The sequence below is a fragment of the Amphiprion ocellaris genome, chromosome 23 (assembly GCF_022539595.1).
Source record: "Amphiprion ocellaris isolate individual 3 ecotype Okinawa chromosome 23, ASM2253959v1, whole genome shotgun sequence".
Taxonomy (NCBI): Eukaryota; Metazoa; Chordata; class Actinopteri; family Pomacentridae; genus Amphiprion; species Amphiprion ocellaris.
The window spans coordinates 22,725,857-22,753,440 of record NC_072788.1 but is presented as its reverse complement, the minus strand read 5'-3'; the positions used below and the strand labels follow the sequence as shown (position 1 = coordinate 22,753,440).

The window sequence follows — 27,584 nt, the reverse complement described above, 5'->3', positions numbered from 1 at the left end:
ATATGTTTTTTTGTTTGTTCCAATTACACACAGATTAGAACGTTTATTATTTATCAGTATTTACTACAGAGAATATTCAATCAGTAACATTAATTTTACTTTGATCTGGCCAAAAATTAAACTGATTTCCTTCATTGTAGGACAGAGTCAGACCTAAATGCACTTCAATATAGTATCATGTTTAAATATGTGAAGTTTAACAGCTGTTGGATAGAAATGATCCGTAAAATAAATATATTAACATGTTTAACTGTTGTCGCAGCACTTTTTTACCATCATAGTTTTTTATTTTCCTCATTGTTCTCCATTAAAACAACTCATTTTGTGCACAAGAAGAATCACACGACACATTAAATGCCTCATTTTGTGTGAGCAGACAGTCTGAATTAACAAGTAAAGTTGAAAACCACCTTCATGATTCCTGTTCACTCTGAGGTTTTGTTTTTTGCCGACCCGATTTACACAACGAAAGTCTGGATATGTTGAACTTGCTTCGTGATACAGCCCTCTGGTAGTTTTGGTGCCTAAACATGACAAAAAAATGAAACTTAAATCTGAAAATATTGGGCCAAATGGGACGAAAAGTCTCCTGAGTTGACGTCCATGTTTAGTGACGCATCATCTCCCTCATGCAAGAAAATCCTACAGTATAAATGGTAGTAAATGTGAGTACACAACAACTGATCAAATATTTCTCTGTCATTTTCCTGATCCATCCCAGTTTGAACTAGGATTGTGTTGCAGAAAATTGACCTGCAGTGAGGGAGTCTATCAATCTATAAAAGGGAGTTTTTCTTTCAAGTGCTGCTCCAAGGGAAGCATTTTGGATTTATTGGGTTTCTCTCTAGAATGTAATACTACTATGAGAGAGCACTGAGCTAACTGATGTTGTGAAGTAGTAAATTGCAGTCAGGGATTTTGCATTTAAAATGATTACAATGACTACATTTTACCTTGCTGCCATGTCCATATAATGTTTTTTTTTTTTTTTTTGTACGTGAGGAGACATGTGGGTCATTCCAGAATTGCAGGACATTTTACGTCCCACCCATCAAATTTCAAATAACCCATTTACAAAATACTAAAACATGCAGTTGTTGTGTAAATGTACTTGTCCTGAGACCAAATCTTTAAAAAAAAAAAAAAAAAAAATAGGAGAAAAGAACGTTTGAAAATATGTTTTTTAAACACCAAATAAGTCTGGAGTTTCCCCTAAAATGCCATTTTTCTCTTGTCCCACCTCCCCGATGACCAAATTGAATCTCAAATAAAACAGTTAAAATGAAATTTAAATCTATGTTTTTGCTATTACTTTTTCATCGATGTGTCTTGTAATTGTGGGAACATTTTTTTAATCAACATAATATTTTAAATAATAATTCATATTTATGCAACGTGTGTCCCACAACAACCCTGTTAGCATAACCTTTTTAGCTGGAGGAAGAAGAAAACATTGTCAGCCTGACTGAATGTGTCACTCTACCTCATACTATCAGGATAAGACAGATTCTTTTTACCTTTTTCTTCACTGTTTTCCATCAGTAAGTTGGAAGCTAAATATCTAGATTCTACTTTTGAGGAAAAGCTAACATTATCATGGATTAGCAAGCCTGTTACTGTGATTAGAGTAGGGTTAGCAAACAACAAATAAAACATGGAACGAAAATGGTACCATTGATGTGTAAGCTGAGCCAATCAAGCCTTTGATAGTTTATTACCTATCATTGATGAATATGGAGCATAAAACTATAAAAGAGAAGGTCTATTTTCCAAAAATTTTGAAGCCCAAATGTCTTTCAATTCTGTAATGACCCATATTATGAGCAAAATCAGTCTCAAGAACATAGATTTAGACTTCGAGTGTCCATTATGAATGAAACGATAAAGAAGGAGATCACAGGAGGAAGACACTTAAAGTCTGAAGGAACTGTGACTCCACAGGACGGTAACTTGTTGTTCTAGAAGTGATCATTTTCATTTAATCGTCTAGTTTTAGTTTCAACTCACAGCTCATTAGCTGCAGCCCAGAGATTAGATGCAGCCCGTGGAGTGAGTCCCAGCCAAGCAAACACATCATTTGGAGATTATAACTGACTGTAAAACATCCGCCGCTCTGCTTCCTAGAGAGCCGCATGGATGCAACACAAAGGATCGCGCCGGTTAAAGCGTAGATGTCGCCACCGTCGCTTTGCCGTTTCACCACAGGGACAAATTGCTGCTGCACTTACGTTTGTTCAAACTATTCCTGCTCTGTGAGATAAAACAGCGGTGGAGGGTGGCGGGGAAAATGGGATGGGGGGATTTTCTTATTAGACTGCCCTGCAAAAGCAAACACCGGCCGCTTTATTGTGTGGTTTGAGGCTTGACATTCAAGGGTTTATATTTCACATCCAGATCTAAATGCTGTTCAACGGTTAAATGCTAAGTCCTGCGACAACAGCGCTCGGCAGCAGGGCGGCAGATGGTTGGTTTCTCTGCTCACACATGTGGGCTTTTGGAGGCTGCTGACTTGTACAATAAATGCATTGAACTGTCACTTAACGTGAAAACTAATCCTGTCAGCTTTCAGTGTGGTCATCTGTATCGTTGTTGGTCTTCAGAATCGGTTTATGGTTGCTATTGTGTCGATCAGAGCAGTTTTACAGTATTTGTTGGTGAGCTGGTGTGCTCCAGCTGCAGTGAGTTTGGAGATATGGGTGGAAAGACTTCATAGATGTTCACATTCTAGAGGAAGTAACGGCGTAGAGCTACATCTAAAACATTTAAAGGCAGGAAGGGATTATTTTCAGAGGGAAAACTTCTAAATATGTACACAGAGATGAGTTTTTAAGGGTTGAATCAACAACTAGAGACTTCAAAGGACAGAGATTTGTTGAAGCTAAATATACTTTGAAACTGTGTAGTGAAGATTATTTATGCTGTGGACGTCTCCACAAACAACCTAGCATTAGCAGCTAGCATGGCTATCAAAAAAACTCTCCAAAACCTTCGACTTTTTCAGAGGAGCTTCATCTTGCAAGCAACACTCCATTGAGAAAATATGCATCAGAAATCTCTCTTCATTTTCTATTTGACTCGTGCTACTTGCAGATGCTCCAAACAAACTGTCTTCTGAATCGTTTTTTGGTTGCTATCGTGTCACTTAGAGCAGTTTTACAGTATTTGTTGGTGAGCTGGTGTGCTTCAGCTGCAGGGAGTTTGGAGATATGTGTGGAAAGACTTCATAGATGTTCACATTCTAGAGGAAGCAACGGTGTAGAGCTACATCTAAACCATTTAAAGACAGGAAGGGATTATTTCAGAGGTAAATATGCAGCTTTGACAGCAAAATTTCCCTTGTGGATCAATAAAGTCTGTCTAAGTTTAAGTCTAAGACAGAGATGAGTTTTTTAGAGGTTGAATCAATAACCAGAGAGACTTTAAAGCATCATGTAATCCACTGATTAGCTTCCTGGAGTACAAACAAACTAGCATTGGTAGCTAGCAAGACTACCAAAAAACTCTCCAATACCTTAGACTTTTCAAGGACATTCTTCATGTTTTGCAAGCAACACACCAAAGAGAAAATATGCATCAGAAATCATCAGGGTTCTCAGGATTTTGTCCGTTTTTCTGTTTGACTCATGCTATTTGCAGGTGCTCCAAACAAATTACTGTTGCACCTGCATGAAAGATCTCCAACATATTAAATGAAAAACTAAACAAGTTACATGAACCGACTATAAATCTCACAGCACTGCAGCTGCATATCCTCCTCAGTCGCAAGTTTCATCGCAACACTGAGAAAAACAACACTAAAACAGCAAAAACTGACACGCTGCATCACAAGTTCAACTTTGAATTCGGAATTATTGAGCGGTTTGAGCGGTGCAGGTGTTCAGTGGGAAATGTGAGCGTTATCAAAGTGATGGAAAGGAAAGGGAGGTGTGAGAAAAGAAAGCGAGGATGTAAAGCGAGTGAGAAATGGTGTCCTCACACTATCAGCGGATCTGCTCTCTTACCTCCCGGCCTCTACGATCGATGTGCTTGACCTTCTCGGCTGTTTCCCGTTACTGCCAGCGGTGACTCTCTCCTCTCTCCGGCTGAATCAGTTCCTCTGTCATCTGTCACTCCACACCTCCGGAGCGACGGATCAGCATCATCCATCTGCCTGCACACAAACAGGGAGGCAAAGAGAAAAAACATTGACTTTTGATGCTCTTTTGTGAAACGTTTCAGATCAAAACGGAGGTAAAAGTGACTGAAAACCTCCTGAAACCACACACACACTCCTACACACACCCACACAGCGGCAGCAGCAACACAGCTGAATGTACTGTTAATCTGCAGTTCTTTCATACAACACTGGCTCTAAAACATCCTCCACATCCCATAGTGGGATTAACTGTAGCAGCAGGATGAACCAGAACACAGCAGGAGATAAGTTAGCAATGCATAGAGCAAAGTATAAGCCTGAAAGCATGAAAATAAATGACAAGAACTGCAAAAAGCATTAATTTTACCTGCGTGTTTCTAGTTTCATAGGGATTTTCCAGGAATTTGTAATGTAATTGGCTTTTGAAACTATGGACACTCTTGAAAAAAAGCTTAAATTAAACCCCTGAAAGTTCATTTATTACAGTTTATTTTATTCTTCATTAGTACCTGTGTTCAAAGTTCTAACAAGAAAAGCACTCAGAGAGCACAGCACTCCACCAAGGCTGCTCAGTCATATCATTTCCGATACAATGCTGAAATCTTGAAGAAATTCAAGGCAGACATCACGGCAACATAGAATGTGGTCATTTAATATAGATGTACCCACAAGCAAAATGATCTCTGCACTGAGTACAGGCGTGTGTTATACATGTGTACGTTATGTACAGATACTGAATCATGTCACCTAAATGTGTAGCGGGCGGAGGGAATTGATGGGACTCAGAAACACCCCCACAGTTTAATCAGTTGTTCCTTGTATCATTTCTGACGGATAAGTCCTGATAAGTCCTCAGCAGTGGATTTGTAGTAGGATTGCAATCATGTGATCATCAGCAGGCAGCTGACGTAGTGTTCACTTGTTGTCATAGTTACAGTGACGCCGCACTGCTATCTCACAATGATACAGAAATTTTTTACAAATCTGTGGATCCAGACTATAAGCTGCATCACTGCCAAAACACTTGGTCCTTGTGTCATTTCTGACCTTCCCTGAAAGTTTCATCCAAATCCGTTAGTCCGTTATTTGGTAATGTTGCTAACAGACAGACAGACAGATGGACAAACCAACGGCAATCCTAACATAAAAATGGTATTTGTCCAAAGAAACGAAGGATATGGTGACACATTTGAACACTTGTGCCGTCCTCCAAGATAAGTTGAGCATCAAATACTTCATTTCCTGTTTTCTGATGAATTTTATCAACCAATTTTTGTCTTTTCTGCATCAATTCATGGTGGAAATGTATTCATGTAATGCAAAAAAATGAAAAAAAAAATTTGGCACAACGAGCAAACACTGAGTGTTTATTCTTGCTTCTTTGACATTTTAATTTGTGTTCTTCAGTGTTTTGTTGCAGTGTTTTTCTTTTATGTTTAAAATGATAAACTGAAGCCCCTTAATTTCGTAAATGTTGCAGAAATGCTGCACGTTTGACTATTTTGAGAGCACCTGACAGATATTAGCTAAGACTTTATTCATATAGCACTTTTCATAAAAACAAAAATGCAACACAAAGTGCTTTACAAAAACTAAAAATGCAACAAAACAGTTTAAACAACCCCCACAGTCAAGTTATTAATAAAGGACTCTAAAAGACAGGAAATACTATCCTATAGAAACACCAGAGGAGATAAAATGAAATACAATAAGATAAAATAAGCTAGATAAATAACTAAAATAATGAAAAACAGAACAAGAAATGATTGTAAACAATGTAAATAGGTAAATAAATATCAACAATGCAGCAGAAAATTGCCACAACGGTGTATGGTGACTCACTTTTGCTTATATTTATGGTTGGCTATTGTATTTACGTTCTGTATTTTTCATTTTTAGTCCACCATTCCCGCCCTGGATTCTTGTTGCACACTTTAAACTGACCCACCAGATGTTCATGCTGCTCCAGAGGTGTTGGCTACAGGATTTTATTATTCTTTTTTATTACTACTGGAACCACAGCTGCTGCCAGATCAACAACTGGGATCTTAAATCTCTGGCCACTAAGCCACCACAAACTAGCCTCATCGCTCTTATACAACTAAACTGAATCCTCAGTTACACTTTGAGGGTAATTTGTTTCACAAATGTTGCTAATAAACATATCTTTGCCATTTATTTTGTCGTTCTACCGTTGATCCAACCAACCATTTATTAGATGAGATGGAAGTTGTCACAAACAGAAGACAGGCGGTGATTTTCCTAGTTTTACTTTATAATTTGGTGCCAAACAGTGAGTGTAAATGGTGCTTTAGTCTTGAAATAATGGACCTGAACCCTGATATTTGGTATTAAAGTCCTGTTGCTGACTTTTGCCTCCTTCCTACCCTCTTACCCCCTTACACGGGTTACTTACATGGGTTAGAAATTACACTTGTTTCTAAACAAAATTCCATCTAAATGTAACTCAAAATGCAATTAAGTTGCATAAGAATATATACTACTGTTCAAAAGTTTGGGGTCACTTAGAAATGTCCTTATTTCCTAAAGAAAAGCATTTTTTTCAATGGAAATGACATTAAATGAATGATAAATCCAGTCTAGACATTGTTAATGTGGTCAATGACTATTCTAGCTGGAAACAGCTGATTTTTAATGGAATATCTCCATAGGGGTACAGAGGAACATTTCCAGCAACCATCACTCCTGTGTTCTAATGCTACATTGTGTTAGCTAATGGTGTTGAAAGGCTCATTGATGATTAGAAAATCCTTGTGCAGTTATGTTAGCACATGAACAAAAGTGTGAGTTTTCATGGAAAACATGAAATTGTCTTGGTGACCCCAAACTTTTTAACGGTAGTGTGTTTTTCAACAGATTTTAATAAATAGGAATAATGTCTCTTCCACTAAACACCTTGGAAATTGTTGAGATTTGACAAAAATCTATCATTTCTGACACTAAATCAGAAAAATTCTGACTTGGACCTTGGTCTTTGATAATATTTTCTTCTGAAATTATAAAGAAATCTAATAAAAAAGCTACTCCAGGTTACTTGATTGACAGGAAAAAAACACATAAATATGCCACAGAACTGACTCGGGCAGTTTTCTTTCATAAAACAAACACGACAGAGACAAGACGTTCAGATTGTTTTATTATAAATAAATCTCCAAAACTGTGTGCAGATGGTTCCCTAATGGGTAACACTGACACTGTTTGATGCTGTTCTCGAATAAAGATCACACTTTGTGCCCCGGTGGCGAGTGTCATTTTTCCATTTCTGCAACCATCATTCCTGTTTTCTAATGCTACATTGTATTAGCTAATTGAGCTGAAATGCTAAATGATGATTAGAAAACCCCTGTGCAATTATGTTAGCATATGAATAAAAGTGTGAGTTTTCATGGAAAACATGAAATTGTCTGGGTGACCCCAAACTTTTTAACGGTAGTATATTTTTTAACAGATTTTAATCTGTTAAAGGAAAACATTTATTACACTAAACACCCTGGAAATTGTTGGGATTTCATAAAAATTTATCATTTCTAACACTAAATTTGAAAAATCCTGATTTGGAGCTTGGTCTTTGATAATATTTGCTTCTGAAGTTACAAAGAACTTCTTTAAATCTGATGAAAAAGCAACTGTAGGTTACTTGATTGTCAGGAAAAACCACAGAACTCTGCAACAGAACTGACTCTGGGGAGATTTCTTTCATAAAACAAACAGGTTGACATCAGAGACAAGACGCTCAGATCATTTTATTATTAATAAACCTTCCCTGATGTGTAACACTGATCTGTTCTCGAATAAAGATCACACTTTGTCCCCCGGTGGCGGGTGTCAGATGGTTATGGATCGTGTTTGAGTGTCACAGGGGTCGTTTCCACTAAGCCATGAGGCCACATAATGGACTGCACAGATGGAGAACCATTACAGGAACAAGATGGATGGACCGGGTGGAGGCTGTGATGGAGGAAGACAGTTGAACAGAAAGATGAACAGCAGAAGACAAATTGATTTACAACTTCCTTTAGCCTTTCTTTATAGCACCGAGACAGAGGAATGTTTTGTTGGTTTTTGAAACTATATTTCCAATAAACAGACTAATTAACATGTTTACTGGCTGTTCACTTGGAGTCAAAGAAGTTGTCAATATGGCCCAGAAAGTCGTAAAAACTTTGCAAAGTTCAACAACCAACGCATCAGATCATCTGAAAACGGTCGGCCAACTCATCTACGTCGAGATATTCTGCAAACTTTTGGGGTTTTGAGTGTGAACATTAACATATTTCAATATGTTTGCTCTAATAAGTTTTATAAAATGGCTCCAATGGCTCCATCTACATCCAAACCATTCCGGTTGTGAAGCCTCCTCTCTCATTAAAATGGAAAATTAAATCACGATGGGAAGACAGTTTGGTATCTTTGAGGTTTTTTTCCCTGTTAAAAGGGTGTTTTCCTTGCCACTGTCGCCTTTTGGCTTGCTCTGGGGTTCAGGCATATGGGTTCTGTAAAGCGTCTCGAGACAATTTCACTGTAATTGGCGCTATATAAATAAAATTGAATTGAATTGAAAGCTTCAGAAAGATCTACAATAACCGTGTCTACATCTGGAGATCACAGTAACACAACAAGCTGATCCATATATGTGAAACAATACATCCAGGATCCATGGGTTGCTGGTGACGATTGGATATTTACCAAATTATGCCGTACTCCCCAAGTGAAGCAACATCCTAGTAGTAGTAGTAGTTAAAAATTAAAGGAAAAACCAAGCAAAACAGTGAATCATGTTGTTTTCCTGCAAACTTTTAGCATCTTTTTGTCAAACATTTGCTTTTGTCCAACTAAGGTATTCATATTGTGCAGGACAAATGGTTTGTAAATGGTTTTTATTCGCACAAGTTTCATATTTATTTCCCGATTTCATTAAAGATATACTCATTGAGGTCCTACTAAAGTTCCTACTTTCTGGGTTTACGAATCTCTTTTTGTAGAAATGTTGATGTAGCTGCAGGAAATAGCCCTTAAGTGCATTTCTACCATTACTTTTACACTCAGACAACATGTCCTAAAGCTGTTGCAGTTGAAACTGTGGAAAATGGTTGAAATATCTGAGAAGAATCTCCTAAGTGGACTTTTCATTGAGATTGTTCCGTCAAACTTCAAGTAGTTTCTTTAGTCTTGTTGAATTGAACAACAAAGATACTGAATAGCATTTATGTTATTTAAAACACATTTTGACCAGTAAAGTAGCTCTGAGATGGGTTTAGTTTAGTTCATCTAGAGATAAGATAGAGCAGTTTGGAATCTTATAATTTAATTTTGGTTGACTGCAGCTGTTGTGGCATTTTAAGATTGAACAAATGATAACATTAGATGAAATGGATGTGTAAATTAGATAGGTTGTGGCTTTCCAGAATGGAAGAGGAGTGTTTAGAAGAAGTTGGAATAGGTATAAAAGACGATGTAATGCTTTGGACTGCTTGAAGACTCTTTCTTGAGGACTTTTTGAAGATTCCAACTGTGACACCATTAGCCTGTCTATAGGTAGCACAATCCATTTACCATTAGCCTTTTAAAGCTAACTAGTTTAGCATGTTAGAGGCTAACGGTTTAAAGTGCATTCCCCAAAGTGTTAGAAAAAGTTTAAAACATGTTGTTTTCTCGATAACTTAACAGTGTTGTTGTAGCTTCCACAAATTTTAAACAGCTTCTCTTCCAACGTCAGCAAAACACCACGGGGCGCTCGAGAGATAAATAGATTCATTAGAAAGTAGAAACAGCACAAACACCACATTACATTACCAATTCTTAGGTGGGGATTGGTAATGAAATGTAACGATGTGTCGCCGTTATTAATTCTGCAGTCACATTAGGCTGGTTGATGCAAAACAACCGGGTTTTTATTTCATTTTAGTGAAATTTCATATATTCTTGCGCAAGAGTTGAATGAAAAAATGAAGCAGCAGAGAACTGGAGAGACAGTAAGAGGATGTAGAGAGAGACAGAAGGTTGGATGTGTTTTAAGAGTCAAAGCGGCAAAGTTTATTCTCTGCCGGATGATGTAAAGGCCATTAACGCAGAGCTGCACCGCTAATGTGATAGCGCGCAATCCCTCCATCTGTGTGTGTGTGTGTGTGTGTCTGTGTGTGTGTGTGTATGTGTGTCTGTGTGTGTGTGTGTATGGTATTGTGAGGGGGAGGGGTGGAGGCCAAGCGACGTGGAAAGAAGTCGTAGATACTGTGTCTGTCGGCTGCTGTGAACGAGCAAAGACAACAGATAGGAAGTGAGGATGTTTGTGTGTGTGTACTGATGTGTCGACGGCATAATGATGCAGTGTGTAGAATTGTGCAGACAGATAACAGGTCGCAGCGTGTTCACTCTGAGACACAATGAAAAGCAGAACAGAGCGTTCCTTAAATCAGTCAAGAGGCTTAGATTATATACACACACACACACACACACACACACACACACACACACACACACACACACACACACACACACACACACACACACACACACACACACACACACACACACAGATGCATACAAAGACAAACAGGAAGAGAAAGACAAGCCTCTGGGCAGCACAGAGAGAAAGAGAAAACTCAAGATTCAAAGGATGCAAATGGTAGAAGATGACAAAGAGAAGGAAGAACACTAATGGCTCGCTATGAAAAGGTTTTACTGCTGTGTTTTAATGGTTTATCTAAGAGGAATGTACCCTCTGCCTGCATTTGTCTCACTTACTTCTTATTTTTCAGGGCGTTTCATCCGGAAACCACGGACAGGTGAAGTCAGGACTTTATTAAAAGATGTTGTTGCAAATGTAGGGAGGTGAAATGCCAAGAAGACGAGGTTCGTTTTAAAATCTGAGTGAAGCTGGGTTTGACTTTTACCTACAAATAGTACAATGAGCATGAAGAGTGAAGTGGAGTTGGATTATTTACTGTAATCTTGTCCCTTCAGTGGATGTAATTACACTGACTAAAGTTATCCAGCACTACATCTGGATGAATTACCACTTTAATATGTTGGACATGCTGTCCTGCTAAATGAACGCCTTACAGCATTTTATCATATTGGACTTTGAGCAAATCTCAATTTTTTATTACTCTTTTAACCCACTATTGCAGTGTGTTGTTTATTGTTTTTTTTTTCTTTTTACGTATATGAAACCAAACTCAGTCACCGTCTGGTTTATTGTGCCATCTGGTGATTGTAAAGGAAAACAAACAGAGCAGCATGTTCATTTAGGCTAATGCTTGCTGGATAGCTAGCTAGCTTAGGGAGTGTCTCAAACTTCCCATGAACATATTTAAACAAAAAACACTCCAACAAACATCCAAGTAGTTCATAGTGCACATAGACTAACCATAAAAACATATAAAAAACAACAATTTATGAGCCCACTCTGCAATCCACAACCTACCCCGTGCATGCCAGCTAGCATGTTTTGGCGAATGAGCCCACAACAATAACGTGAAAACCAAATTACAGCAAGTAATCCACCATCTATGCAGGTAAAAATGCTAAAGTTGGGGTTAAAGGCTTGACGTGGAGATAATGAGATTGCCAGGTAGAGTTGCAGAAACACTAAGAATGCTACTTTGATGGGGACGACAGTCAAACTTCTGTTTTTTAATCATGTCTGAACAGACTGTCTGATCACATTTCATCAAGATATTCACATTAAACTTGGCTAATTTCAATTATTTTATGATACTGACTAAACATAAACATGCTAGCAAGGGTCACAGTGACGACATTAGCAGGTTACAGCAGTTAGATACAGCTTCACAGATCAACCAGGGGGTTGAAACTCTTCTGCATTCCTCATATTTTTTTAACTTATCCAAACAAAGAACTAGCCAGCTTGATAGTTTACAGTGTCTCTGTGCAGTTTTGTACATTTGAACTGCTCCTGCTCCGTCTATGAAGAAAATAAAGGCGAACCTTGCAGGGGAGAAACAGTTCCTCACACCTTCATACCCCTGCTCTTATTAAACACATTTACAAAAGCACTTCAGTCAAATGTTGGAGTCTTTATGAGCTGATGGACTTTTCTTTTCCGTCATCACAGAATGGCAAAATTGTAAATTTCTTTTTTTCCCCCTCAACACTTCGAGTTTTTCTTCACCCCGTTGACCCAACAGCTTTCGTAGTCTTTTCAAAGTCAAGAATAAACTTCCTCAAACTGTTCGGCAAAAAGGAAACTTGAACTCCATCTCCTGAAAAACAACAATAAAGAACAACTAGGGCGCTGACCTCGCGATAAAGGTCGTTTTTCTGAAAAATAAAACCGTCAGCACAAACATTTTAATGATGGGAAGTCGGTAATGAGCATTAACAGTAACACTTCAGCGAGACAGACGCTACAAATTGCTTGCTCCCGGATAAATTGACAAAGACATATTGATGTTTAATTAGCGCTGTTAAGTTCATCTAGATGGAGTCTCACTGTGCAATTTGTATTGTAGAGCCCAGCAGGGAGAAAAGGGAGGGAGGTGGGAAGCAAATGGGGAAGAAATGGGAAAATGTCACTCAGAGTCGATAAGTGAGTTAATGAAAATAGAGCGTTTTTCATGGCTATCAGCATCGCTTGTATGAGAAAAAGGAAAGAAAAAAAAGGAGACACTCAAATAGGAACAGCTCAACCAGATACTACACACCTTGGCAGGAGAAACTCATTATGTTTCGTAAGAAAAACCTCTCGGCTTTTAATCAGAAACAGACTCCTGATATCACAGAGTATCATTCAAACTGTACCGAGAGAATGAAACTGAAAGGGAGGAATCCTAGAAGCACCTTCTGTCTGAACGAGATTAATTAAGCTGCAAAGAGAAGACGACAGATTTCGACGGAGTTGACTAGAAAGAAAATGCAAACCATACTCATTTCCATTACTTAAGCTCAAGACACAGTTTGAAATCTGATTTAAAGTCCCAAAGAAATCACCTTTTATTGATGTGATGAATAACAGAGAAAACTACAAGTAATATGTGGAGTGTGATTGGTTTGTCGGAGCCTCTTTTAACAACTTCACGATCCATTTTGTTCTCAATGCTACAGATCAGAAGAAGTCCTATAAAAAAGTTATATCAGTTGTTCTGGGACACACTGCAATATGTTGTATTTTGTCTGTTCTGTTCATCAACTTCACTTCTGCTCAAACACCAGAGCATGCTGCTTTCACATTTAATTCCCTCTACACAAACAAACTCATCCACTCTCACTATTAGTCCTTGTTTTTGCTGCAGGATTTAATGGCCTGTAATGTTTGGAGGATTTAAGAACTTGACGTTTTCTTTAGCTGTTATTAAAATGACTACAAGAGGAGCAGCTGTGCTCCATAATTTAATTTACCAGATGTTTTAGTTGTCATCAAAATGAACACCAAAGATCAGATAAAATAAGATGAGCTTTATTAATCCCATGAGGGGAAGTTTGCAGTGTGATATACATGATAGTATTTAGGTGAAAGCAGCTTTAAATAATGTGTAATATAGACATATTAATTACAAATGCATTAATGTGCTACAGCTAGTATAGGTGGACTCCATGTTTTAATATAGCAATGCAGTATGTTTTCTTTGTGATATATTCTGGATTATTAATCTGATTAATTCTGTCAAACAAATGCAGTGAAGTGCCCAAGACAGTATTTCTCTCTGAAGTTTATTTTTATTTGGTAAGTATATGGTAGAAAATGGAAGAAATTAAATTGATTATCTTTGATATCTCACTGTAAAAAATAATAAATTATGGAATTTTTCCTCCTTTTAATTCAATTCATTTATTTATTCATTTGAGATTTTCTAGATTTTTGAAATACACAAAAATTCTATAACATTTCAAAAATAAATGGTTACTTCAGAAATCCTGGAACTGTAAAAAACCATAAAATTAAAACTTTTCAAGACAAATTTAATTTCGATTTTTTTCTGTAATTTCACAATTATTTCCTTTTTTTCATAGATTCAGCTAATAGTGCCATCAATAGATGTCTATTTTTTTCATAAGAAACAATCAGTGACAAAGAAAAAGTTTTATTAGTTTTGCAATTGCACACAGATTAGTTTGTTAAATGAGAGACGAGAAAATAGATTTTATTTCTGAAAAATAGCAAAGATGTCCATTATTTTACAGTATTTGTTGGAGCCATAGCAACTGAAATATTTATTCATTCGGATTCAAGCACCGAATGGTTCTATTGAATTCCATGGGTTTTTCCATTTTTATTTTTTGCTTGGCAAAACGATCTTAAATTTGGCGGCCTAAGAATACTTGAAAGCACGTGAAAATTGCATAGGTGCAACCCAAAATGAATCAATAGCACCACCTGGAAAATTTCAAACAGGAACTACGGCCACTACATGTCACCTACAGCTATGAAATTTGGCAGACAAATGTAACTCATCAAGAGAAACGAACATGTAATTGACAACCATATTTTAAACACAACAGGAAGTTGGCCATTTTTAGTTATCTGTCATATTTTGGACCAATTTTTGCACATTTTCAAAAGCTATGAACTCAAACGGTAACCTTGACAGAACTGAAATTTTCCTAGGATGTACACCTGGCATGGGTGATCAAAAATTTACAAAATGCTCTGCAAAAATCTGACAGTGTGGAAATGGCAGCCAGCGGAATTTCAACAATTCGCCATGAAACAGGAAGTGCTGTCAAACTGGCCTGTACATGCTCCAATCAGCCTCAAACTTTACACACAAGGACCCGATCATTTTTGGCAAGTTTTTAGTTGAGAGACAGACAGGAAAGAAGGGAGAAGAATGGGGGGAAGACCTGCAGCAAAGGGTCATGAGCTGGAATCACACCATGACCGCTGCATTGTGGATTTTAGCCCCTGTTTCTGGGTCGGCCGCTCAACCAGTTGAGCTATCTAGGCACCCCGTGATTTAACCTTTTTGTTGTTCAGGAATCTGCCGCCAAAGCAGAAAGAAAACCAACCCCTCACTCTGATTAAAGTTCTGACACCACAGCAAAGTGAGGATTCTCCTTCAGAAAATTGGACCAAACTGCTCGGTGTCGACTCTTTCATTTAAGTTTTTTGTTTTACTTCGAGTGTCTCTGCTGCTGTCAGAAAATCCCATTAAAGTGCAGCTGATGTGTCAACAGCACGGCAACAATCGGTGCTCTGCTGCACCAAGCCGAGTCGGTGAAATAGAAGCAATCAGAGACAAATTTCATTGGTTCAAATGAGGCCTTTCTCCTTGATTTATATCCTGCTCGGCCGAAGCTCCTCTTAACTACAGAGCTGAAAGCCGTCCTGAGGAGAACATTGGTGTTGCTGCTCACGCAATCTTTCATTAGCTTGTTTGAGGCTTTTGATTTATTGACATTTTTTTTTTTTTTTACTAAAAGCTCACTTCTCCTCAAACACACACGAAAACCCAACAGATTCTAATTAAATATTCATCGATATCGACGAAACCCTGTTTGTGTTTCCCTGCTGGGATGTGACCTTCTTGTTTATTTACCATTAATTTGATCACTTAAAGCAGCACAAATTAGCTAAATTTACACTGGCAAGAGGATAGAATTAATGTGTGATGTGCAAAGGGCCAAACTTCTTCAAAATTCTCACCCAACAGTGCAGAAGATTTTGGTTTTAGGGCCTGCAACTTTGTTTTGGTGTAGCTGCTTTAATTCGCCCAACGGTTTGCTAAAATACGAGCTTGACTAGCTTTATGGAGTCATAATATTGTGTTTCCTGCTGGTTTAAAAAACAACCAACGCAGCTTTAAAGTTGTAGTTCCTATTTTGCATTTTTAGCAGCTTAGAACATTGATAAAGTCTCTACATGCATGAATTTATGCACCATCCTTGCCTGATATTTCCTTTATTTCCTAGTTGCACCACACAAAGCTCAAAACTTAAACCTTACTCATTCTTATCGGTCCATTCGATCCCTTTAGAGCCTTGCACAACGTCATTTTCAACCTAAAAGGAAATCTCAGAGTAACTAAAAACATCTGTGTGACTCCATAAATCCTCAAGTTTTTGTTAAAAATGTGATTTTTCTTAACAGTAATTTATCAAATTCTCTCCTCTAAATGAAACCCCCTGCTGATGTTTAACGTGAGCGCTCACTGTTCTGTGTAATGAAGAAATAAAGGCGGCCGTCACCGAGAGCACCGCATCGTGAGTAACACTATGGAAGATGAAGGAGTGTCGGATGAGTTAATTTCACACCACAAGGAACATGTGAAAAGGAAAGAAATGGAGGTGTGAGATTGAAGGTAAAATATGCTGTGTGGTTAGTGTGTGTCTGTTGTATTACAACGGTGTGAATTGTGATACGCAATATGTCAACTCCTTCTGGTGGTTGACAGCTGGAATTAATACGTCAGGGGAAGAAACACTGCAGGCATATGAAAGGCATTGATAAGTCCCTCTACGATCTACAACATTTATGTTAAACAGCCTTTTCTGTTGCAGCTACTAGAAGCTAAATGGGGCTTGAAGACTGCTGTCACTGTGGGGTTTTATTGGTTCTGAGATGCTCAGATACAATCCAAGCTGGTATACACCCCCCTACAGAAGTATTCTGTTTTTGCATATTTGTCACATGTAAATGTTTCAGATCATCAAACTAGTTTTAATGTGACAGAAAGATAACCTAAGGAAACACGGAATGCAGTTTTTAGATAATGATTACATCATCTATCATCAAATGACCAAATTCATTCATCCGTTGGGTTCAGTTTCTCCATCCACACTCACATATGATTACTGCCAGGCTTGTTGAACCTAAACATCACTAAATAGAACCTGTCTTCATTGTGAAGTAGCTAAAGGCTCTGAAAAAGCAGCACATGATGCCACGTTCTAAAGAGATTCAAGAACAGATGAGAAACAAAGTCACTTACATTCATCAGTCTGGAGGGTTCCAAAGCCTGCTCTTAGGGCTGGGCGATAAATCAATTTTATCGATTAATCCGAGTGTGTACTTAATGTCGATTTGTTTTAATGAAAATCGATTTTCTCACCAACATCTGCCACCCGATCGCAGCAGGAAACGCACCGCAACCGGACCAGCATGCCACATGCAGCGCATTTCCAGCTGCGATCTGGTGTGTTTACCTGGAGAGGGCTGCAGCTTATTTGCATAGAGTAGACTGGACTCCGGGGTGCTGAGAATAGGTAAGGGGTAAAAAAAAAAAAAATCGGATAAATCGTGAATCGGGATATTTTGTGAAAAAATCGGAGATTTTTTTTTAGGCCATATCGCCCAGCCCTACCTGCTCTCTATCAGAAAATCCTCCTGGAGAACATCCACCATCAGTTCATGACCTAAAGCTCAACACTAATGGTTTATGCAGCAAGACAAAGACCCAAAGACCACAACCAAGTCCACCTCTGAGTGGCTCAGAAAGAACTAAATGAAGGTTCTGGAGTCAAAGTCTGGACTTGAATCTAATTGAGATTCTGTGACAAGACCTTAAAAGGACAATTCATGATCGAAAACCATCTAATGTGACTGAATTAAATCTATTCTGAATTAAACCCGTTCTTCTAAGGGGATTCAAGAACAGATGAGGAACAAAGTCATTGACATTCATCAGTCTGGAGGGTTCCAAAGCCATTGCTGAGGTTCTGGGACTCCAGAGAATCACAGTGAGAGACATTATCCACAAATGGAGAAACATGGAACAGTGGAGAACTTGCCCAGGAGTGGACCAACCACCAACATTTCTCCAAGAGCAAGAATTCAAATGCTGTGACAAGACCTTAAAAGGACAGTTCATGATCTAAAACCATCTAATGTGACTGAATTCAAACTATTCCACAGAGAAGAGCGGACCAGAATTCCTCCATGGCGATGGAAAAGACTGATCACAAGCTGGAAAAAACATTTAACTTCTGATGTTGCCGTCTAGAGACCAACCAGTTATTAGGTTCAGGGCAGCAATTACTTTTTCACATGGTGATACAAGTCTTCAACAAATCTTCATTTAAAAACTGCATTTTGTGTTTTGTGGGTTATCTCTGCCTAATATTCAATAAATAGAAATATTAGTTTGATGATCTGGAACATTTAAATGTGAGAAATATGCAAAAACAAAAGATTTATGTTAGGCGCAAATATTTTGAAATATCTTCACATTCACACTGTATGTTCACATTGAGTTATCAGGACTTCTTGTATTGTCCACTTAAGTATCTGTAATGGAAGGTGATAGTTGGTCTGACTCTATGCCTGCAGATGTCAGGGATAAACTTACCATTTCCTTCTTGGATTTTACATTGCTCTGTACTTCCTGTCCAACAACAACCAGCAACCCTCTGAGCAGCCACCTACACATGAAAAATGTACACTTTTTCCAAGGATCTGGATCACGCAAGGCAGATGTGCTTGGTTTTTGTTAAGAAATTCGCCACTTTGATGCTAGCTCTTGCCTCCTTGCATACAATAGATGCACAAAGTCCTTCCCCTTTTGTTATTTTCCTTGGACACCACTGCCACATCCTAATCTCAGCACCGCCCACGACGGCTGGGATTAGCTGAAAGAAATTCAAACAAATAATCCTATATGAATAAATGCCTAGTTGCAAGAGACAAAATTAAATAAATCTTTTAAGTTGCAAACATTATTTTGATGAACATAACAAAATTGGTTCCATCAATTAAACTGACTTATCTTTATATAAAAATTAAATCTAAATGCAGAGATAACTAAATAAAATTTTCACAACTAACCTTTTCTTAAATCTCTTCCACTACTTACTTAACAACAACTAAATTTAGCAAATTTTGTTCATAATTATGGGAATTAAATATTCTTAAAAATTCTTTAATTTTACGATCAACTGAAAAACTCGTGCTGAAGTGGTAATTAAAGGAGGAAAAGTTCATTTGTTTACCTCAATGTGGTTTGTTGATTGAACACAGTTTTATGAGAAGTTAATGCAAAAAGATTGATGGAATGGTAAGTTAATAAGCTGAGATCTTTAGACACAATTCATTTTACCCTACAAAACACCACATTTATTCAAATCAAAAAGTCTGCTAGTTTTCTTGACATTCATTGATGCCACCAGTCGTCGTCTCAGCAGAGCAGAGTTAACGGTCAAAGTGAACCACATATAACTTGTACGAGGAGAGTCGCGGCTCACAGACTATTCCAGCTGAGTCCATAATTCCTATAAAGTACAGCTTTCATTCCGCAACGTAAATACATCCATTTTCCTTCTGGACGATCCACAGCGCACCAGATGGCGTCCAGTTGTGGCTTTGGTTACACAATGTGACTTTGTCTGTGCATAACTCCAGTCAGGGGGTTTGTACAACGGGGAGTTTTCATCGGAGCAACCTGATTGGTTGAACACGTGTCCCAGATGGGCTGCTAATGGCAGAATTACACCGCTAGCAAGGTTACGGCCGCAGTTACTTTGATTATTTTACTACTTTTTCTGTCCTCATTGTTCACCTGTTTGTTAAAATGCACCAATAATATTCTATTTTCCTTTGATTGTAATAATAATAATAATAATAATAATAATAATAATAATAATAATAATAATGGATTAGATTTATATAGCCCTTTTCAAGGCACTCAAAGCGCTTTACACTGAATCCACTATTCACTCGCTCACACATTCTCACTCTGGTGGTGGTAAACTACATGCATAGCCACAGCTGCCCTGGGGCAGACTGACGGAAGCCAAACAGCCCCTCCGACCACCACCAACATTCACACACCAGTGTGAGTAGCTGCACTGGAGGGTAAAGTGTCTTGCCCAAGGACACAACAGCACATGACTAGGACAGAGCGGGAATCAAACCGCTGACCCGCTCTACCACCTGAGCCACAGCCGCAACATCGCAGTGATTATTTTGTGTCGATGTACAGTGTTGTGAAAAAGTATTTCCCCCTCTACAGAAATCTTCTGTTTTTGTATATTTATCACACTTAAATGTTAGAGATAACCCATTAAAGACAAAATGCTGTTTTTACGTGATTCAATTCAATTTTATTTATATAGCGCCAATTACAGTCAAATTGTCTCGAGAAGCTTTATAGAACCCATATGCCTGAACTCCAGAGCAAGCCAAAAGGCGACAGTGGCAGGAAAACACCCTTTTAACAGGGAAAAAAACCTCGAGCAGAACCTGGCTCTAATGTGGGGGGACCCATCTGCCTGCTGGCCGGGCGGGTTGATGATTTATTGAAAGCCTATATCACCCCTGTGAAAACCAATGAGTTCTGCAGATCTTTAGATGTTCCTCTGGGTTCTTCTGTGACCTCCTGGAAAAGATTTCAATTCTCTTGGAAAACTGCTGGTCGTTGGTCACAGTATCAGCTTTACACCAGATGGAACGGACCCATGTCTTCCAGAAAGTTCCACCTTTGACCCATCAATCCGCAGGATATTATCCCAAAAGTCTTGGAGCTAATCCAGATGTTTTTTGGTTAATACCAAATGAACCTTTGTGTTCTTTTTGGTCAGTGGTGGTTTGATCCTTCCAACTCTCCCATGGATCTATTTCCTCCCAGAGTCTTCCTTATTGTGGAATTATGTAGACGGACCTTAACTGAAGCCAGTGAGGTCTGCAGATCTTTAGATGTTCCTCTGGTTCTTCTGTGACCTCCTGGATTAGATGTTGATGCTCTTGGAGAAATGTTGGTGGTTGGTCCACTCCTGGGAAGGTTCTCCACTGTTCCATGTTTCTCCATTTGTGGATAATGTCTCTCACTGTGGTTCTCTGGAGTCCCAGAGCCTCAACAATGGCTTTGGAACCCTCCAGACTGATGAATGTCAATGACTTTGTTCCTCATCTGTTCTTGAATCTCTTTAGAACGTGGCATCATGTGCTGCTTTTTCAGAGCCTTTAGCTACTTCACAATGAAGACAGGTTCTATCTAGTGATGTTTAGGTTCAACAAGCCTGGCAATAATCATATGTGAGTGTGGATGGTGAAACTGAACCCAACTGATGAATGAATTTGGTCATTTGGTAGATTGGTAGCTAAGGGGGGCAATTACTTATTCACATAGGGCAAGATGGACTGGGCCGTATTTTACCTTAAATAAATCAAATCATCGTCTAGAAACAGCATTTTGTGTTTTCTTGGGTTATCTTTGTCTTACAATAAAATTAATTTGATGATCTGGAACATTAAAGTGAGACAAATACATAAAAATAAAAGATTTCTGTCGGGTTCTGTAGGTTTTTTTTTACAGCTCTGTATATGAGTCCCTCCTCAGCTCCTCCACTGGATTAAACTCTCTAGCTTATAGAGTCAGAGGTGAATTTGTCACAATGAGCCTTTCATTGACTCTAAAAATCCTCTTAACCCTGCTTCCCTCTTTGCTCTCCTCCCCCATTTCATGCAGCATCAACTCCAGTATTTGCCATTAATTTTGAAGAAATTGTTGCATTTTACTGTTTTCTGCTGATGTAAAACAGAAAAACAGGTGAAAAATTAATGTTTCTGTCTTCTGGGCAATAAATTCTGGATCTATTAAAGTCCACTGTTAGAAAGATTAAGGATAGAATTAAAGTTGGTTTGTTTCCCTTCTTCCCTGCTTCCACCGTTTCTCCCTCTGAATCCACTTGTGGAAATGAAAAGCACATCTGCTTTAAAAAACACTAGCCAAATTTACACTACTCATTAGATCCAGAAGCCGCAACAACACAAAGAATCGTTGGATTTTCAACTTTCCCACAGTCTGTGAATGTGTGGCTCACAGTTTTCTTCAGGAAAAATGACCAAAGCCAAACAGATAAAACATTGGAATTCATCTCTCGGCACAACAGAGGAGCTAACGTTGAGTCAGCTGGAGACAAGTACAGGAACGAATGAAAAATATAGGAAGTATTACAAGATGCATGTAAAACCTCAACTTCTTCCAGGTGTTGGTAACACCTGTGGACACTCGGAAAAATATTGTTTTCTTCTAAGTTTTGCAAAATGAATCATCAAAGAAATGCAACTTTCATTTTTTTTTTTTTATTTTACAATTTTTGCCATAATAACTTTGTCATGCTGCACAAAATAGATTTCTGAGGTCTCTCAGAAGTCATGGTTTTTATGTTTCCATAGACGTGCAAGACTTTATACAGCAGTGAAAAATGAGCTTACAGCGAGGCAAAATCTGACAGAAAACACCTCATGGATTCTTTGAGGAACAGTTTTTAAACATTATAAATTGCTCTCTTCAGACGGGTGTCTTCCCCACTGCCTTTAAAACGGCGGTGGTGAAGCCCCTTCTGAAGAAGAGCAATTTAGATCCCAATGTTCTTAATAACTACTGTCCTGTATCCAACTTACCATTTTTAAGTAAAATTTTAGAAAAACTGGCTTTTAACCAAGTCAGTGACTTTTTAAACAGAATTAACATTTTAGAAAAACATCAGTCTGGTTTTAGAATGAACCACAGTACAGAGACAGCACTTTTAAAGATTTTAAATGACATCAGGTGGAATCTGGATAATAAAAAACTCACAGTGTTGGTTCTACTGGATCCAAGTGCTGCTTTTGATACAGTAGACCATCATATTTTGTTGAACAGACTTAAACACCTGGTCGGCCTCTCTGGCACTGTTTTTAACTGGTTCAGTTCTTACCTCACAGACCGTTGCTTTTATGTAAGCATGGATACGTGTTCCTCAGGAACCCATGAAATTAGGTGTGGGGTTCCCCAAGGGTCAATTTTAGGTCCCATTCTTTTTAATCTTTATATGCTTCCTCTTGGGGACATCATCAGGAGACACGGCATCAGTTTCCATAGCTACGCTGACGATACACAGCTGTACATTGCCGTGTCTCCTGATGACACAGGACCAATAGATTCCCTTTTAAACTGTATTTTAGACATTAAGTCATGGATGGCAGTGAACTTCCTACAGCTCAACCAGGACAAAACTGAAGTTTTAGTTTTAGGTCCTGAAGGCCAGAGAGAGAAACTTTTATCTAAACTATAAGATTTTAAACCAGCAAAATTTGTAAAAAACCTGGGCGCGATTTTCGACTCTGAGCTGAATTTTATGCCACATATTAAGAATATAACAAAAATAGGTTTTTATCATCTGAAGAACATAGCCAGAGTCCGCCCGTTTCTCTCTCAGGCCAGCATGGAGGTGCTAATGCATGCTTTTATCTCTTCTCGTTCAGACTATTGTAATGCCCTGCTCTCTGGTCTTCCTAAAAAGAGTATTTTAAATCTACAATTATTGCAAAACTCAGCCGCACGCGTGCTGACGAGGACCAGAGGGCGGGAACACATTACACCAGTTTTAAAGTCGCTGCATTGGCTCCCCGTCCGCTTCAGGATCGATTTTAAGGTTCTTTTATTGGTTTTTAAATGTCTTAACGGCCTTGCGCCTTCTTATTTATCTGATCTCCTTTTAACATATCGACCCTCGCGGATCCTGAGGTCCTCTGGCAGTGGCCTTTTATCCATACCACAAGCCAGGACAAAAACCCACGGTGAGGCGGCGTTTAGTCACTATGGCCTCCGCCTGTGGAACAGTCTGCCGGAGAACCTCAGGACTGCAGAGACCGTCGATATTTTTAAAAGAAGGTTAAAGACTCACCTTTTTAATCAGGCTTTTAACTAACCTTTTAAATCTTTATGTTCTTATCATTTTGTATTTATTTTTGTATGTATTTTTACTCTTTTTAACCTTTCACCTTTTTACTTATGTTATAGGTCTTTTATTCTATCTTGTAGTTTTAAATTTTAGTTATTTAACTCCAGTGTTTCCTCAGGGGGGGTCCTCCACACTGGGGGCAGTATCTGGTCTCCCAATGGGGGTGCTGTCCATGAGTCCCCTCGGCCCAGCTGGTTGGGGGGGCTCCCCACCTCGGTGTGGGGGTCCCCCTGTCTGTCGGGGTCGGGGGGTCTGTGGGTCTGGGTGCCAGCGCCCCCAGTGGTCATGGCCTGCGACTCCTCCCAGTGTGGACGACCCCAGTTGGAGGCGTTTTCCACAATCGTCAGTGCCATGCCATGTCTCCCTACTGTCAGTGGTGGGAGTGTGTGTCTGTGGGCGTGTGTGTGTCTGTGTATGTGTATGTGTGTGTGTGTATGTATGTGTGTGTGGACGTGTGGACGTGTGTGTGCTCCTGCAGTTGTGTGCATATATGTATATATGGAGGGAGGGAGGGAGGGACGGGTTTTCTTGTTTTTAATGTTTTTAATGTTGTAAAGCACTTTGCGTTGCATTTTTAACTGTATGAAAAGTGCTATATAAATAAAGTTTGATTTGATTTGATTTGAAAACTTGAAAACTGCTTGAAGGTTTCGAGGGTTAAGTGTCCATAATTTGTTATTTATAAGCCAGAAGACCCATAGTGAGCAAAAAAAGGGTGTTCAGCTGCTTCAGTCAACAGGTTGCTTGAATGAAGAACAATGAGGAACATAAAGATGTGAGGGGAAAAAAAGCTGCTACTGCCGGAATGCTGGTAGAAAACTGGTAAACCATGGAGCTAAAACAGGGACAGTATAGGTGGTCATTGAATATGAAATGTATGTTTGAAATAAGTCGCTACAGTTGAACTGCATCAGAGAGACAGGGAGTTGTCATCTTAAAAAAAATGTCTCTGAAAACACAGACATGAAGAAAGACTCTGAAAATGTTAACATTTCTTTATTCAATGACAAATTCTTTTTTTCCTATGACAACCCATACTGTCACTGTTGTAGTTTCATATTAAATGTGCGTTAATATATTTATTTTACCCATCAATGCTGCTGATTATTGATAATATATTGAAGTGCATTTTGATCTGACTCTGTCTCAAAATGAAGGACATCAGGTTAATTTGTGGCCAAATCAAAGTGAAATTAATGTGACTGATTGAAAATTCTCTGTGATAAATACTGATAAATAATCAATCAGTGTTCGATCCACTGCAGTACCAACAGTTTAAACGGACAGAACATAGTTATACGATTTCTACGTCACCGACTGAAAACATGTCGGGTTTCCATGGCAACGTGGTGCATACAGTGTGTGTTACTGGAACTACACAGCGTCATTCGGTGGTTTTAGTAACGTACAGATCAACAGGTTTACAGAGAAAACATTTTCCCTCAGCTGAAAATCTTAATCTCATAAATAATCGTCAGGAAATGTTAAGTGTCCGATTTAAATCTGAACTCTGAATAACAGAGTACAGGGTACAGAGGAACATTTCCAGCAACCATCACTCCTGTGTTCTAATGCTACATTGTGTTAGCTAATGGTGTTGAAAGGCTCATTGATGATTAGAAAACTCTTGTGCAGTTATGTTAGCACATGAATTAAAGTGGGAGTTTTCATGGAAAACATGAAATTGTCTGAGTGACCCCAAACTTCTGAACAGTAGCGTATACCAGAAACTTGACGCAATAATTCATGTTTCAACTCGGATATTATTATTGATAGGATTGACGGCCACCGCTGCAACCATAAAACGTTGCTTCTATTAAACTGGAAAGATCCTGTACTGTGTGATTTTTTTGTGTGTGTCTGTGTGTGTGTGTGTGTGTGTGTGTGTGTGTGTGTGTGTGTGTGTGTGTGTGTGTGTGAGGTGGAAACAACCTGATGCAAAACTTCAGAGTTAAACGGACAATGTACAGATGACGCACACACCAGCTTACACAACCTTCGATTCAGCGCAAGGTTAGACGAGAGGTCCTTGGCTTTTATTCAGTGGAAATCAACTGTGAGCGAGTGAAAGGAAGAAAATGTGTGAGAGCTTGTGTTTGGTACAATTTGTTCCCAGAGAAGCTTTTTTTCCCCCTCTCTTCTCTTGCACCAAACAAACCACAAGGATAAAAGCACTTTGACTTTTAGAAGATCGATGTGTGGAGAAAATCTGCTCACAGACAAGCTACAAGGCTAGCAGCTCTTTCATGCTAATTCTACCTTAAATAGAAGATGGATTCGGTGTGTGTCTTTAATGACTCATTGCTTTCTGTCTATTTTTCTGTGGAATACAAAACAAGGCACGTAGATGTTACCTATATGGCTCACAATCCTGTTTGTATGCAAATGACATATAAAAAGGGATATATTTCCTTGGGGGAGTTCTAAGATACTCAGTGTTTAGGTAATAGTAAGAACATCATCCACAGTCGGTATGATTATGTTGAACCATAAGATGATCCTCCTCTAACCCGAGGTATTAAGATGGATTACAACCACTGTTTGTGTGCTAAAAGACAGCGATGTGTTGCAAACAGGCAACAGGAATCCCAATGTTTTCATCCTCCTCCTCTGTTCTTCTGTCGCTTTTTGTTCTCTTTTATTGCCTTCACTTTTGTTGTTGTCATGTTTATCCGCCCATCACTCATTTCACGTCTCACCGCTATCAGCTTTCCCTCTCCGGATCTGTCTGCAAACCTTCACTTGTTTTGCGCCTACGTCCTTTTGTTTGTGTATTTCTTTACTTCTTTTCTTTCCGTCTGTCATTTAAACTCACTCGGTGCTCTGTCCTTTTCAATTCTTTCACTCTCCTTTCTTTAGAATTTCACCTCTACGTTGCATTTTTGGAAATTTGTCTCAAAGAGAAGATAGCGTATATGACTGTCTGAGGAAAACATGCCGCAAACAGCCTCTTTTTTTCAGGAGAATCAATCCCATTAATGTCTGCTGAACCATGTTGCAGATGTTTTATCGTCAGGGTGAAGGCAGCCGATGTTAATAGACTCAACAAACTCATCAGGAGAGCTGCTTCTGTCCTGGGAGTGGAGATGGAGACTTTGGTAGAGGATGCTAAGGAAATTAAAGACTATACCACCACTTTCTACCATCAAACTGCATAACTCTTTCCCTTATTGCGGAAAGAATCATCAGAAACTTAAATCTGAACAATAACATCTATATTAGTTGCTGCCTCACTTGTATGTACAACATCAGTTCCAGCAAAATTACTTAATTACTTCAGCATCATTGCCACTGTTACTACTGTTGCATTTTTTTTTCGTCTTAAATGAGTGGAACAGCAAAGAAAATAAAGGAAGGGCTTGTTCTACCCATGTCTCTCTGAAGTGTCAATCGCTGTGCGTAAACTGCAGTTCCTTGAATGTCCACTTGAGGCTGCCTCCTAAAACGAGTCTATCCTCATAGACCTCCATGTTAAAATGTCCAACTTTACAGCAGAAATAAACATGTTTACAGCCCGGTAATTATATGGTATATAAAATGCAGCCGTTTAAATTATATTAAGGCTTAAGCTAGGAACGACACAGGATTGAGCTCCACTCTAACTTCACTTCTTTGCTCATTTTTGGATTAGATGCAAGTTTATAGAAGTCAAGCATTGCCAAGAAAACAAGGGCCATCTCGTCCAACTATATATATACACAGGCTATGGTCTGTCTAACTTAAGCTGTATGACGCATCAAACTGAAATTACCACCAGTAGCAATGCTAGTTAATCACACAATGGTGGCTAGAGTGGCGATATGTTCACAAG

General features: G+C 38.7%; 1 protein-coding gene across 4 annotated transcripts in view; it reads right to left on the bottom strand.

The window, feature by feature from the left end:
• The window catches only part of htr2cl1 (5-hydroxytryptamine (serotonin) receptor 2C, G protein-coupled-like 1), a 253,162-nt gene that overhangs the window by 60,206 nt on the left and 165,372 nt on the right, over positions 1-27,584 (bottom strand). For 3 of the 4 annotated variants that reach the window (XM_055007622.1, XM_055007624.1, XM_055007625.1), the window contains one exon: positions 4,002-4,150. The gene's annotated coding sequence lies outside the window, so the exon portion shown is untranslated. The remainder of the gene's footprint in view (positions 1-4,001; positions 4,151-27,584) is intronic. The other variant, XM_055007623.1, reaches the window with a different exon arrangement.